This window comes from Amblyraja radiata, chromosome 11, assembly GCF_010909765.2.
Source record: "Amblyraja radiata isolate CabotCenter1 chromosome 11, sAmbRad1.1.pri, whole genome shotgun sequence".
Lineage (NCBI taxonomy): Eukaryota > Metazoa > Chordata > Chondrichthyes > Rajiformes > Rajidae > Amblyraja > Amblyraja radiata.
The window spans coordinates 53309989-53324285 of record NC_045966.1 but is presented as its reverse complement, the minus strand read 5'-3'; the positions used below and the strand labels follow the sequence as shown (position 1 = coordinate 53324285).

At 45.1% G+C, this 14297-nt stretch overlaps 1 long non-coding RNA gene across 1 annotated transcript in view; it reads left to right on the top strand.

Moving 5' to 3' along the window:
• LOC116978647 overlaps positions 1–10331 on the top strand; it is a 20003-nt gene extending 9672 nt beyond the window's left edge. Inside the window, exons 2-3 of the long non-coding RNA XR_004413493.1 lie at positions 5578–5582; positions 9861–10331. This is a non-coding gene — a long non-coding RNA (uncharacterized LOC116978647). The remainder of the gene's footprint in view (positions 1–5577; positions 5583–9860) is intronic.
• The last annotated feature ends 3966 nt before the right edge of the window (positions 10332–14297 follow it).

The following is a 14297-nucleotide window of genomic DNA, read 5'->3' as shown; positions in this document are numbered from 1 at the left end:
GGCCACCATTAACTAGCATCTTCAGTTCTTTGTGTCTACTGTCGACTTCAGATTTTGCAGAAATTCCATATCGGTACAGGTCATCGTGTTAAGAGCAGAGATGTAGCATGTAGGAGCCTCTCTCTGTTCGTACCTAAACCCTAGACTGCCCTCCCCCCCCCCCCCCCCCCACACCCCCCCCCCCAACACACGCACACAAACACAACGCATGAACAAAGCTCTGTTCACATTGTGCAGGGGTCTGTCTTTGAGGAGAGGAATATAGTCAGCAAGGTCCAAACTCCTGCCATCCAGGGTCCGTCAAAGGGTTCTGCTCCGTTTCTGATGGTCAAAGCATTGATGGGGTGGCTTGAGCAGCAACTGCACATCTTCTGCCCTTTCCACTGGAGGTGACATGGTTTGCAAGATCAGGGTATCTACACGCTCACAAAAGCAACAACTCATCTCTCACTGCAGTATCCCAGGCTACTCCTTCACTCAGCTATGGCCAGCAGTCTGAAGCTAGCCCAGGCAAAGATAGAACCTCTCAACATGGACAACTGTGGGCACTTGTCATCCAGCATCTAAGCCATAGCCAGAAAGGGGAAACCACTATTCAGCACTTTGACAGTAAAAACACATATTACAATTACAATTTAGTTTATTGTCATTTGAACCTCAAATGAAGTTCAAACGAAATTTGGTTTCTGCAGTCAAACAACAAAAAGAAAACATTAACAACCAACACAGTTCACACAAACATCCATCACAGTGAATCTCCTCCGCTCTGCGATGGAAGGCAAAGTCTTGTCTCTCCCCTGCTCTCCATTCTTCTCCTGATGTTAAAGCCCCCGGCGGGCGATGGTAAGTCCTGCGGCCGTTAAGGCCGCACCGGGCGATGTAAGGCCCTGCTCCGGGTTTTGATGTTGGAGCCCCCGGCGCGCGCTGGCAAGTCCCGCGGCCGTTAAAGCCGCGCTGGGCGATGTAAGGCCCCGCTCCGGGTCGCCTTCAACCCCGCAATTCGGGCGGGAGAAGTTGCCATTGCGGGAGCTCCGAAAAGCGGTCTCCCACCAGTGGCCCGCGAGCTCCCGATGTCACCGTCCACCAGGCCTGCGGCTGGAGCCTCCGAGCTCCGGAGTTGGGCCGCAGCCGCGAACCACCACAGCTTTTCACGTTCCATAGCAGGCCAGCTCCGCAATGGTAAGTCCACAGGCTCCGCGACTGTAGCCCCCAGGTCATTCCGGTTGGAGGCCGCTCCACGGTGCTAGGCCCCAACGACAACGGAGACCCGACAGAGAAAAGGTCGGGTCCCCCATAAAGGGAAGAGATTTAAAAGTTTCCCCAAACACCGCCCCCCCCCCCCCCCCACCCACATATACACAGTTAAAAACAATATATAAACCACTACAAACTATACACTCAACAGGACAAAATTAAAAAAAGATAGACGGACTGCAGAGGCCACTGCAAACGACGGTCGCGCCGCCTCCTAACGGTATGTGAAATTGGGTGCTAAGGCTCTGATCCAAATGTCATTATTTTTGATTTCTGTGTTTTTTCTTTTTAATACTGATGCTGAAGGCACAGTCACTGTCTAATTGTGTCCTTAGCTAGGGCAAAATATATTCTTCATGGTAGAGAGATAAGTGGCACTGGTGTGGCATGCGCTGGCCTTGCTGCAGCCCCACCTTGAAAGGTGCTCAAGGAGACATCACTGTGGTGCAGCGGTAGAGTTGCTGCCTTACAGCATCAGAGACTCTCCGACTAAGGGTGCTGTCTTACGGAGATTGAACCTTCTCCCTGTGATCTGCATGGGTTTTCAATGGGTGATCTGGTTTCCTCCCACACTCCAAAGACATACAGGTTTGTAAGTTAATTGGTTTCGGTAAAATCGTAAATTTTCCCTAGCGTGTAGGATAGTGGTGGTGTAGGGGGTGATCGCTGGTCGGCATTGACTCGGTGGGCCAAAGAGTCTGTTTCTGCACTGTATCTGTGGTCTAAAGGCTAAGAATGGATTGACCACTGCGTTATCTTTTGAATTAATATCTCAGTAACTACTGTAAATCTGGGAGGAAATGTTCAATGTTAATTGCAGCATTCTGGGTTTTGGAAGGTGTTTGAACAGTCCACCATGAGCAGTGAAGCTGCCAAGGCACGTCACATACTGTCAGCAGAGTACTATATATAATATACTGATCGTGAAAAGTTAGTGTTGCTTCATAGCTGTTATACACTAAGGATCGTTTCATGTGACTAACTTTTCTGGGCCACAAAGATACTGATAGAAAGTTCATGAAGTTCGGTGAAGAGCCCTCATTTCATCATGATCAAATTGTGCAAAACTTGATTTAATCCAAAGTTGATCAATGCTCGCAATTATTTCCAGTTAAAATTAACTCCTTGTGTCTCATGCAACGAAGCTGTGGCATGCTAGACACAAAAAGCTGGAGTAACTCATCAGGTCAGACAGCTTCTCTGGAGAAAAGGAATAGGTGATGGTTTCGGGTCGAGACCCTTCTTCAGACCTTTTCTCTAGAGATGCTGTCGGACCCGCTGAATTACTCCAGCTTTTTGTGTCTATCTTTGCTTTAAACCAGCATCTGCAGTTCCTTCCTACACATTGTGGTGTGTTTTGTTTGAGGCTGCACTAGAAATTTCACTCTTAGGGGGAATTTAAGAGGGAATATGTCACAGTCACATGTCACAGCTTCAATTTCTAATTCCTGGTGATAATAGTAGAAATAATCGTTTCCCAGATTATAAAGTCAGTAAGTGAAGCACTGATAATGGATAAATATCAGATACACTGACATAAATAGCACACAGAGTGCTCAATCCAATTTTCTATCCAGTCTGAAATAACTTGGAAATGAACAGCATCATACTTTGGGTTAAATCAATTTTTCTGCATATTAAAAAGACTAATTGATTCTATTGCTAACCTTTTAGATATAAGCTTTTAGATAATATTTCTTGCGTTTAAATTCCCTCTAAGAATGAAATTTCTAGTGCTGTGTGATGACCTTTTGGAAGGTGTATTTGGGACAGTGATGTGGGTGGGGGGTTCTGTTCAATGCTTATCCATGTGAGCCCATTGCATTGATCAAGCCTTGTTAGCATTTCCAACATTGTAAAAAGCTTAAATGATTTGAACTGCAGTCTAGGCTGTCAAACGTCACTCATGGCAAATGGAAACAGCAATTCTGGTCTCTGAACATCAAATGTGCTGCTTATCTTTGATGAGAGAGAGGGAAATCACAACTTTCCAGCAGCCCAACTCTCTGCATATCACTCAGACAGGGCCGGATTTACGTATAATAATAATAATAATAAATTTTATTTAATGGGCGCCTTTCAGACATCTCAAGGACACCTTACATAGTAATCGGAATAAAAACATATAATCGGAATAGAACAGGTAAAAAAGACATCACAGAGACACAAATTAAAAACAGAATTCAATTCAAAAACAGAAAATCAAAAACACAGTGTGAAGAGAGAGCAGCGGCAACCAATTCGTGCCAGCGTCCACTCTCTCTTCACGGCAGCCATCTTGGACACAGACCTACAGGACTACAATTAGACAAAAAAATCATCCCCCCACAGTGGATAGCACTGTGGAGGAAGGCACAATGTCCAGTCCCCACCCCATGTTCACCCCAAAGTCAGGCCTATTGAGGCCACCGCAATTGCCTCTACGGAGGCCCGATGTCCCTGGCCGTTCTCACCGGGTGGTCTTGCCCCGGCGTCGGGAGAGTCCTTTCGGCGGCTGGGCCACCTGGAACGGCCGCTTCCTGGTTGGAGCCCACGGCTGCCGAAGCCGACAAGGCCGCGCCGGTTTGGAGCTCCCAGGCTCCCGATGATAAAATCGGCACCACCTCTCCGCACTGCCGCCTCTCCACACTGCCGCCTCTCCGCACTGCCGCCTCTCCGCACGCCGCCTCTCCGCTCCGCAGACCCGCATCCCGGAGATGTTGCTCTCGGCGGTCCAGCTCGCCAGAGCTCCAGCGCGTCGCTCCAGCGCGGCGACCCAGGCAAGGCATCGCCCGCTCCACTCCGCTCCGCTCCACTGCGCTCCGCTCCAGTGCTCCAACACTGTGCCGCCACCGAGGCCGAGGTGCTGGGCTGTCCCCGCCAGGAAACGGTGCTCCAAGCCCGCAGGTAGGCCACGAGGACGGGTCGACGGGCAGCCCGGAGAAAAGGCTGCCACACCGACCAGGTAGGGACCTAGAAATAAAGTTACACCTACTGCGGTGTCTGCGGTGCGGAGTCGGAGCCTCGCTGCGTGGGAGGGAGAGAGAGGAGGAAGGGGGGGTTGAGACAGAGGGGGGAGAGAGGGAGATTCAAGATTCAAGAGAGTTTATTGTCATGTGTTCCTGATAGGACAATGAAATTCTTGCTTTGCTTTAGCACACCAGAACATAGCAGGCACGAATACAGAACAGATCAGTGTGTCCATATACCATTGCATAAATATATACACACATGAATAAATAAACTGATAAAGTGCAAATAAACAGATAATTGTCTATTAATGTTCAGAGTTTTGTCCGAGCCGAGTTTAATAGCCTGATGGCTGTGAGGAAGTAGCTATTCCTGAACCTGGTCGTTGCAGTCTTCAGGCTCCTGTACCTTCTACCTGAAGGTAGGGGGGAGATGAGTGCAAGAGCGGAACTCATTATCAAAACATGGAGGGGACGGGGGACACAATTTTTTGGCGGCCACGCGCGCATGCGCACACTCGCACACACGCGCGCGTGAGGCTTCGGAGGCTCAATCCAGCGCTAAATGCAGCTCAACTCTGCCTGTCTCACCGGGTTAACCAACAGCCCTGTCTGGACTGACGGGACACCGGCGTTGCTTCTCCATGCTGGCCATATTTCCCGCAAGCCCAGGCAGGTTAACCTGGCGGGACAGGCAGAGTTGAGCTTGGTTTAGTGCTGTTCCTCTGCGCTGGCTGTGAGCCTGGGGGTACACCTCACATCTGACTCCCGACCTCTCTGGCCACCCATTGGGGGGGGCACTCGGGACTGTTCCGGAGACCCGGCCGGGATCGATCCTGCCTGCAGATGAGTTGCAGGTCTGTGCCACGTCTCCCTCCACCAATCATCGCGCCCTCGATCATCAGTCCCATCACCACTGTCTCACGGAAAGTGGAGATTTTAAAATACGGTCACAAAAACTTGGGGGGTATGTCCCCCACCTCTCAAAACATGGGGGGGGACAATATTCCACTACTTACGCAATAACTACATCCCCCCCACCCCCAACGGGTGGCCAGAGAGGTCGGGAGTCAGACGCAAGCTGTACCCTTAGGCCCACAGCCAGCGCAGAGAAACAGCACTAAACCAAGCTCAACTCTGCCTGTCCCGGATGAGTGTGTGGCCAGGATGGTGTGGGTCCTTGTTGATGCTGCCAGCCTTTTTGAGGCACAGACTGCGATAGATCCCCTCGATGGAGGGAAGGTCAGAACCGATGATGGACTGGGCCGTGTTTACTACTTTTTGTAGTCTTTCCGCTTCAGGGTGCTCAAGTTTCCGAACCAAGCCACGACGCAACCAGTCAGCATGCTCTCTACTGTGCACCTGCAGAAGTTAGAGAGAGTCCTCCTTGACATTCCGTTGATGTGCTTTCTTTATAATTGCATCAGTGTTCTCAGGAGGGGGAGAGAGAGAGGGGGAGTGAGAGATGGGAAAGGAGGAAGGGGGAAAGGAAAGGGGGATTACCTTTAGTGAGATTGCAATATTAAGGTAAGTTTTAGATCAATTATATTTTCTCCTCCATATGAATAATATTAAACAATTGGAACTGCTTTCTTTTCCTTGATAACAATACTGAAAAATATATATTGCATAGTTTGCGACTTTCATTTTACATCATATTTTTTAATGTGCACACACTAACACAGTCGAACAGTAACAGGCAATCAAATCAACACACAAAACTTACAGTATTTTATTTTGCAGTATTTGCATCTCCTTTATAACATTTACATAACATTTTACAGTACAACTTGATTATTAAAACAAGGACAGCTTCAATTCTTGATTTAAAAAAATGTATCCAACAATGATCCCAATCATCCCATTCCAACCACTCATTACTCTTGACTGAACCAAAATTATTTCTGAAATATTTGTCATAAATTTGGTGCAAAAATGCTCCAAAATAAGGCTCAGAATGCACCAGAGAGTATCTAAATCCCCTGAGCTTCCAGGGCCCTTAAGCAGACCCAGGGCCCCAGCCGTAAGGGTCTTTGAGCTTCGCGCTGCATGCACTTATTTCACATTAAATGTTTGTAATCCTCCCCATTTTTGAAAAGCTTCGTACGGACCTGGTGTATAATATTTTTGACTGTCATAGGCCTTTCTTACATATGCTGTCACAACGCACTGTAGTCTCTAAATAACAATTCAGTAATTTTCCTTGCCCTCCATTTCAGAATAATAGTGTTTTAAGCTGACAACTCGACACTAGCATTGGCAATAAATAAAAAGCGCAGCTTTCCAGCCCTTATATCATTGGCCACGCTCGGCTGCACATCGGTGTCAATCTGGTGGACTCTTCCATCTTCCTCTCGTCGTGGGGGTGGGGGATTGGGAGGGGCCTCACAAGTGGAATAGCCTAGGGCCTCAATTCATCTAAATTCGGCCCTGCACTCAGTCAGTAATGGAGCCTGTCTAATAACTAGACCCCAGACAAAATGAATTTGCAGATGCTGGAATATGAGCAAAACACAAAGCTCCAGAAGAACTCAATGGATCAGGCAGCATTTGCAGACAGGCGGTGTTTCTGGGTGGAACACATCTAGTCTGAAGAAGTGCCCCAACCCAAATCATTGCCTGCCAATTCCCTCCACAGATGCTGCCAGACCAAATGAGTTTCTCATTCACTTACTGTTTTGCTAATGAGTTAACCATATGGAAATAGACTTCTCTGAACAAATAACCCAAAGCCCAGTAGAGCAGTGGAGGAGATGGGTCATTTTACTTCGAAGTCACGTGAGTGACTACGTGAAGAAGTACGCCAGCCCACATGCGCGTCAATACGTCTAACGCATGGCGCACGACTGGCTGAGAGGAGCATCGCTCCTCCAGCAGTAAGTTTAAAACCCTGCAGGTAAGTTTCAAACTTATTCTGAGGTCGTATTTTTTGGTTGGGAAATCTCTTTTACAGAATTTGCTGCGGATATGGAAAAATCCAGGGTGAAATCCAGACGGGCCATGGGGAACCGGCTACGGAGGACCGCGGGAGCGCGGGTAGCCGGCGGCCGTCGGTTTCGCCGTCCGAGTCGCCGACAGTGCGGTCAGCGACTTCAGACTTGGTGCTTGCCCAAAGCACTTTGGCAACCCCGAAAGGGGGCAAAGCCAAATGGAAGTCTGAGAGGCCTGTGGACTCAGAAGAGTCAGGCCAGGAGGGTTCCCCTCCGACAAACATGGATGGCGTCTTTGGGCGTTTATCCCGGATGGAGCAACTCATGGAGAGGATGCTCCATCATAATATGCTCCGTGATACGGAGACATATCAGCACAGGTTTCCTTTGGTACCTGTGGCAGCGCCTGTTTCAGGGCTGCTTAATATCTCCCACTCTGAGGAGGGGAGTGTCAGGGGTCAGTATCTGACTGACTCCGAATTCGGAGGTATGTCCGTGGAACATACTGGGATGCATGACATACGTGAGGCTCAACAAGAATTGCCAGCCATGGCGTCAAATTTGCGATACCCTCGCAAACAGGGGAGCCACTGCAAGACTAGCTGGCTTCCAGCATTAACTACCTCACGTTGCATCAATTGCAGGAACAGGTTATAGTTGAAATGGCTGCAAAATATCATACACCTGTAAATTGTGCATCCCTGAAAGTGCCGGCAGTGAACAGGTCTATCTGGGGATACATTGGAGGCGGCATCAAAGCCCAGAAAATGAAACTCCAAAGAATTTTAAAATTACTGGCTTCAGCCATCACGGAATTTGCTAGATCTGTGGATGGCGGGCCCTTATCAGACATCCAGCAGGATGCCCTGGCATTGATGTGCAATGCGCACTTCGAAATGAACTGCTTTCGGAAGAACGCCATCAGACCTGCCTTAAATCCCAAATTTGCAGGCTTATGTAAGGCCAGCAATGTCCAGCCGCTGAATCTTCTGTTCGGGGAAGATCTACCCAAACAGGTAAAAGACCTGGATGAGGAAGCAAAAGGTGTTGGGCTAATCAAGGCACCAACGACGAGCAAAGCTTCACCTGTTCGGCGACAACACCCCTACACCTCCATCAGCAGTAAGCAGTTCGCTGAAGCTGGTGGCAGCTCGAAAGCTGATTTCTCTGGGCAGAGGTCTTTTTTAGGCCAAGGCCCAAGCAGGCCCTCATGGAAAATGCGCAATCCGCGCACCCCAGCAGTCCTACCCTCCAAACCTCGAGGATGGAAATAGAACCTGCATCAGGGGCCTTTGGGCCTACCATAAGACCACTGGTAACCATGGAGGTAGGTGGGTCTGGTTCTTTCCGGAACATGGGGTGTGTGGACCAGTTACAAGTTGGTGGTAGATTACACTTGTTTTTGCACGAATGGGGATGGATAACATCAGATCCGTTTATACTGCACAGTATACAAGGGTTCCAATTTGAATTTCTTCCCAATTCATTGCCACCCACACAACATATACCAAGGCGGACATTTGTTCATTCCAAACAAGAAGGTTTGGATATACAAGCTGAAATTCACACATTATACACAAAAGGGGTAATCATGAACATCACCAATTTGTCTCCAATATATTCTCTAGACAAAAGAAAGATGGAGGATGTCGGATCATCCTTGATTTAACACAACTTGACTCTCATGTGCAGTATAGACATTTAAAATTGGAAAACTTCGTTACTGCCAAACAACTGATTTCCAAAGGATGCTTTAATGGCGTGCATCGATCTCAAAGATGCATACTTCTTGGTGCCCATTCACAGGGATCACCGGAGATATTTGAAATTTAGCTGGCTGGGGCAACTGTGGCAGTTTAAAACGTTGCCTAATGATTTAACTTCAGCCCCCAGGTTATTTACCAAATTATTGAAACCGGTGCTTGGGCTGTTTAGAGCTCAAAAACACATTGTTATGGCATATCTGGATAATATTCTAATCATAGGAAAAATGCTGAAATTGGCTAAATTAGCTGTTTCAGCCACGAAACACATATTTGAGAAGTTGGGGTTTCTCATCCATCCAGTTAAATCCAAGTTGATACCAACTAGAGTTATTAATTATTTGGAATTTACCATTAACTCTATTAATATGTCTGTGACTCTGCCCTGGGGCAAGAGATTAAAATTAATAGAAGCCTGTAGAGCAGCCATCTATTCGACAAGTGGCTAGTGTAATTGGCAAATTAGTGGCTGTTTTTCCAGCTGCACAATTTGGGCCTTTGCATTATCAGAATCTATAACGTGCAAAGGAGCAAGCAACCAAATACCATTTAGGTCATTTTAACAGACCTATGCTATTACCAGCTGAAGCTATATCAGAATTAGAATGGTGGTCGACCAATATTCGACATTGCTCCAGTAACATTTTGGTCAGTAAACCTTCAGTTATATTACAAACTGATGCTGGTGCTCAAGGATGGGGAGCTACTAATACCATCTCTAGTTGCGGTGGCAGATGGGATGTGCATGAGTTATCAATTCTTCAGTTACATGGTATCAACTACCTGGAGATGCTGGGGGCATTCTATGGGTTAAAAGCTTATTGTGGGAATATGCATAAACTGCATGTTCAACTACAGATTGACAACAATACAGCGGTGGCATATATTAATCACATGGGTGGAATCAAGTCAGTATCCTGTGATAATTTAGCTAACCTCATTTGGCACTGTTGTATCGAAAAAAGCATTTGGATTTCAGCTACCTACTTGCCAGGTAGGTTTAACATGGTGGCGGACACCAGGTCACACAAATTCAATGACAACACAGAATGGGATGTTGGATCATAAAGTATTTAACAACATTGTTGCTCGGTATGGAACACGGGATATCGATTTGTTTGCATCTAGGCTCAATCACCAGTTACCAAAGTATGTTGCATGGGAGCCAGACCCAGGGGCAGTGGCGATAGATGTATTCTCGCTACACTGGGGAGGAATGTTCTTTTATGCATTCCCTCCATTTTGCCTCATCAGTCGGTGCTTGCAAAAAATCCAGCAAGATTCCACTTCAGGCATTTTGGTAGTGCCTGACTGGCCTACGCAGCCATGGTTCCTGCTGATATTGGGAATGATAATAGAACCTTATATGGTTATTTCGAAACGCAAAAATTTGCTGGTTCATCCCGTGACTCAGGAAGGCCACCCTCTGCATGATAGAATCAATTTATTGATTTGCAGACTTTGAGAAGACCTTTCCTGGGGCTCGGATTGTCAGACCGAACCGTGGATGGGATCACTGCAGCTTGGAGAGATAGCACCAAGAAGCAGTACATCTCCTACATCAAGAGATGGGAAGTGTTTTGTTTTAATTCCAATATAACGTATGATATGGCACGGATAACTGATGTCTTGGAGTTTCTCTCAAAACTGTTCTTTGATGAAAGATTAAGTTATAGTGCCATTAACTGTGCCAAAGGTGCCTTGTCATCATACTTGTTGCTGGGATCGGGACACCAGATATCCAGATTTATGAAGGGTATCTTTAACACTAATCCTCCCAGGCCCAGATACACAGAGGTATGGGATGTTAACATTGTGTTAACACTGCTTCGCCAGTGGGCTCCAGCTACGTCCTTATCTTTGGTCAGGCTCACATATAAAGTAGTTATGCTCATGGCGCTAGTTTCAGCGCAACGCGTCCAGTCATTGCATAAGCTGCGGCTGGACAGAATGGTTATATCTACCAACAAAATAACATTTTATGTTCATGAGCTAATTAAACAAAGCAGACCAGGGGTGTTAGGTCTAAAGCTGGAATTTGTGGCGTACCCTATGGACCATAGATTGTGTGTGGTCACACATATTCAACAATATTTTAAGGCGACAAAGAATCTGAGAGGCACTGAACTGGCAATGTTTATTAGTCATAAAAAACCACACAAGAGGGTATCAGTGCAGACCATCTCCAGGTGGTTAAGACATGTATTGGCTTGTCCAGGAGTGGACACTGATGTTTTTAAATCTCATACCACCAGGGCTGCAACAACATCAGCAGCAAGGTTCATGGAGGTTCCACTGGACCACATCCTAGCAACTGCAGGATGGTCGAATGAGCGGACTTTCCAAACCTTTTATAATAAACCGATTGCCAGGCCGGGTTCGTTTGCCAACTCAATTTTAAATTCTGTTCAAAAATTTGCTTTCCCAGATGTAAGGGATCACTATTATTATTATCATTTGTTTATTAAAAGCATCAGCATGTTTTAAAGCTATGTCATGTCTGAATGCATTATCTTTTCAATCATTTCTGGTCAACTAATATTGCATGGACTCGTGTTCGCGGCATAAAATCACAGAGCTTTAAAGTCTTCACGTAGTCACTCACGCGACTTTGAAGTAAAATAGGAAGATTAAACGAGAACTACCAGTTTGAAGTTTGATCTTTATTTTATGAGAAGTTGCGAAGAGGGATTACGTGCCCTCCACTCCCAACCCTCTTCTCATAAAGATCATGTGGTAGTTCCAGTTCTCGAATCTTCCTATAATCAGCTCAGCAACTGTTTTCTGTGATTTCACACCGCTGCTTTGAAGGTTGACACGCATGCGGGCTGGCGGGCTTCTTCACGTAATCCCTCATTGCAACTTCTCATAAAATAAAGATCAAACTTCAAACTGGTAAGTTCTCGTTTAATCTTCCTATTCATGCTCCATTAAGGGAAGGTTAGAACAAGAATGTGTAATGCACAATCTCTTCTTTTAAACACTATCGTTTCCTCAAGACTGGAGAATGTAATTGAGTAGATAGGAAGCCTGTATCTAAATGTCCTGCTTTCACATCAGCGTTAAATCTGGTAAATTTAAAGTTAGAGGTTACTAGTTGTGCGACAAAAGATTAAAGTTCAAATTTGTCGTGATGTTGAACCTTGCGCATTTCATTCCACCACTGTCGCTGAACTGCTCTGCTGACAATTATCCAGCTGTTACAGGGGATTCATTAAATCACAATGATATAATTTGTGTTCAGTCTAGTGCAAAGATTTGTTAAATTAGTTAAATACATAATTGTTTTTGCATATTCATTTCATTAAGATTATATTTAAACACATATATGCCAACCTAAATCGAAACCATGTTATATTTTCAATTCATGGCTTTGATTTGTTTAATCTTCACTTTGGAACAACAATCTTTGCTTTGAAATATACTGTTGATTTATGCAGAGCTTGTCTCCAATACCAAAATAATTGACTAGACATTGAAGATGTCGTGTGCGAGAATGTCCTTGTCTTCAACTGATTTCAGTTTCTCCTCCTGTTTCATCTATCTTTTATTATGTTCTCTCATCCAATTTGATTTGAGTAGATTTTGCTTTTTATATCATTTGAACACTTTCAAGATGGTGCCCAACCCAGGTGCCTATTTGTGTTCCAGGCACAGAACCACATTTACAATCACATATTACAATCGCTCCACACTCTTAAATCTCTATTTCCAAAACAACATTTCTTACTTTAACCATGATACCCTCGGGCTATCCTTGATCGGATTTTGCTTGCTTTACCTTGCACCAAAAGTTATTCCCTTATCATGTATCTTATACACTGTACACCGCTCAATTTTTTGTCTTTCTGCTGACCGGTAAGCATGCAAAAAAAGGTTTTCACTGTACCTCGGTAGACGTGACAATACACTAAACTGAACTGGGTGCAGAACTTGTGTTGGGAATGTTTGCAAGTGGCCATGTTCTCCTGCCACCTTTTAAGAGATTGACCACAATATGATGCAACATACCTATCGATGGAAGAATTGAAGGAGAGCTGAGGATTTTTTTTTAGACCAAATTTGTTGGAATTTTGGAAGTCATTCCTGAAACAACAATGGAGGCAGAAAGCTATTTAATTTAGAATGAGCCAGGATGAGAACCTGCGGAGGCACAGCCTATAAGTTTGCAGCTCAAGTACTGGCTTGAGGAGAACCCCAATTTGCTCCATTTTGGCTGGCAAGGGCAAGATAACAAGGTGTCCAAGGTTACGGGGAAAAGGCAGGAAAATGTGGATGATAGATCAGCCATGATTGAATGGCAGAGAAGACTCGATGGACCGAATGGCCAAATTCCGCACCTATGTCTTATAATCTTGTGAAGATGGGCTGCAAAGCTTCTTATGATGTACAAACCTAAGATTTCTGTAATTTTTTTTCTATCTAACGTTGTAGACTATCTCATTGTAAAATCCAGCTGATGATGAAATATGACAATATATTTAACTAACTTTAACTTTATTCTTCGTATGATTTACACTCATAAATCTTTTGTAAGTCTGATCTTCAAACTCCAGTAAAATGTGATCATGGATTAGGGTTGTGATTAGTCTGATGTTGTATATCTGTCTCTATCTGTTCTACACGGTGAAAAATAAAGGAACTGCATTTTGTCATGATGGCCCAGTGCACTTTACTAGCAACTAAATAATTTTTAGATAAATATCCAGACACCTTTCGTACAGCATGGTTCCATAAATATTAAATGTGATAATTATTCATGATTTAATGTGATGATTTCAGGAGAGGGGTGAACTTTGCTTCAGACACCATGTTCCTCTTCACGTTGCACTTTGGAAAGTTCGGTACTTAAGTTTAACTTTTTATTCAGATGATTAATCTCTGTCATTAGAGAACACGGCACTGTGAGTTCTGTCTAGATTATTAGTTATTTATGCTTTGTGAGATGCTAGACATCTTTAATTGTTCTTAAGCTCTCTGAGCTATTTCAGATCCCAGTTAATTTATCTATGTCACTCTGACTTTGGAGTTTGACACAGGCTGAAGCAGATAAGGACAGCAGAAAGCACGACAATTAGGCAGACTTTTAAATGTCTGTGCAGTTTAATGGTCACCCTTAACCACACTAGTTTTTAAAGTAAATTGTTTAACCCCTCAAATTCTCCAGTCGCCATGATGAGATTTGAACTGGAAGTCGCTTGATTACAAGTCGAGACTTCATTATACACCCGAACAGAATTCTGCAAGATAATGGCCCAAAAGGTTTGGTAAAGTGTCTTCTCTTTTCAAGTGGAATTTTCAGAAAGTAAGGGAGGACACTGAAGAGAAAGATGACGACAACGTGAGGTTTGAATTCAGAGTTCGCTGACTCAAACTGTGCCACGACTGGGCCTGGCTGAGAC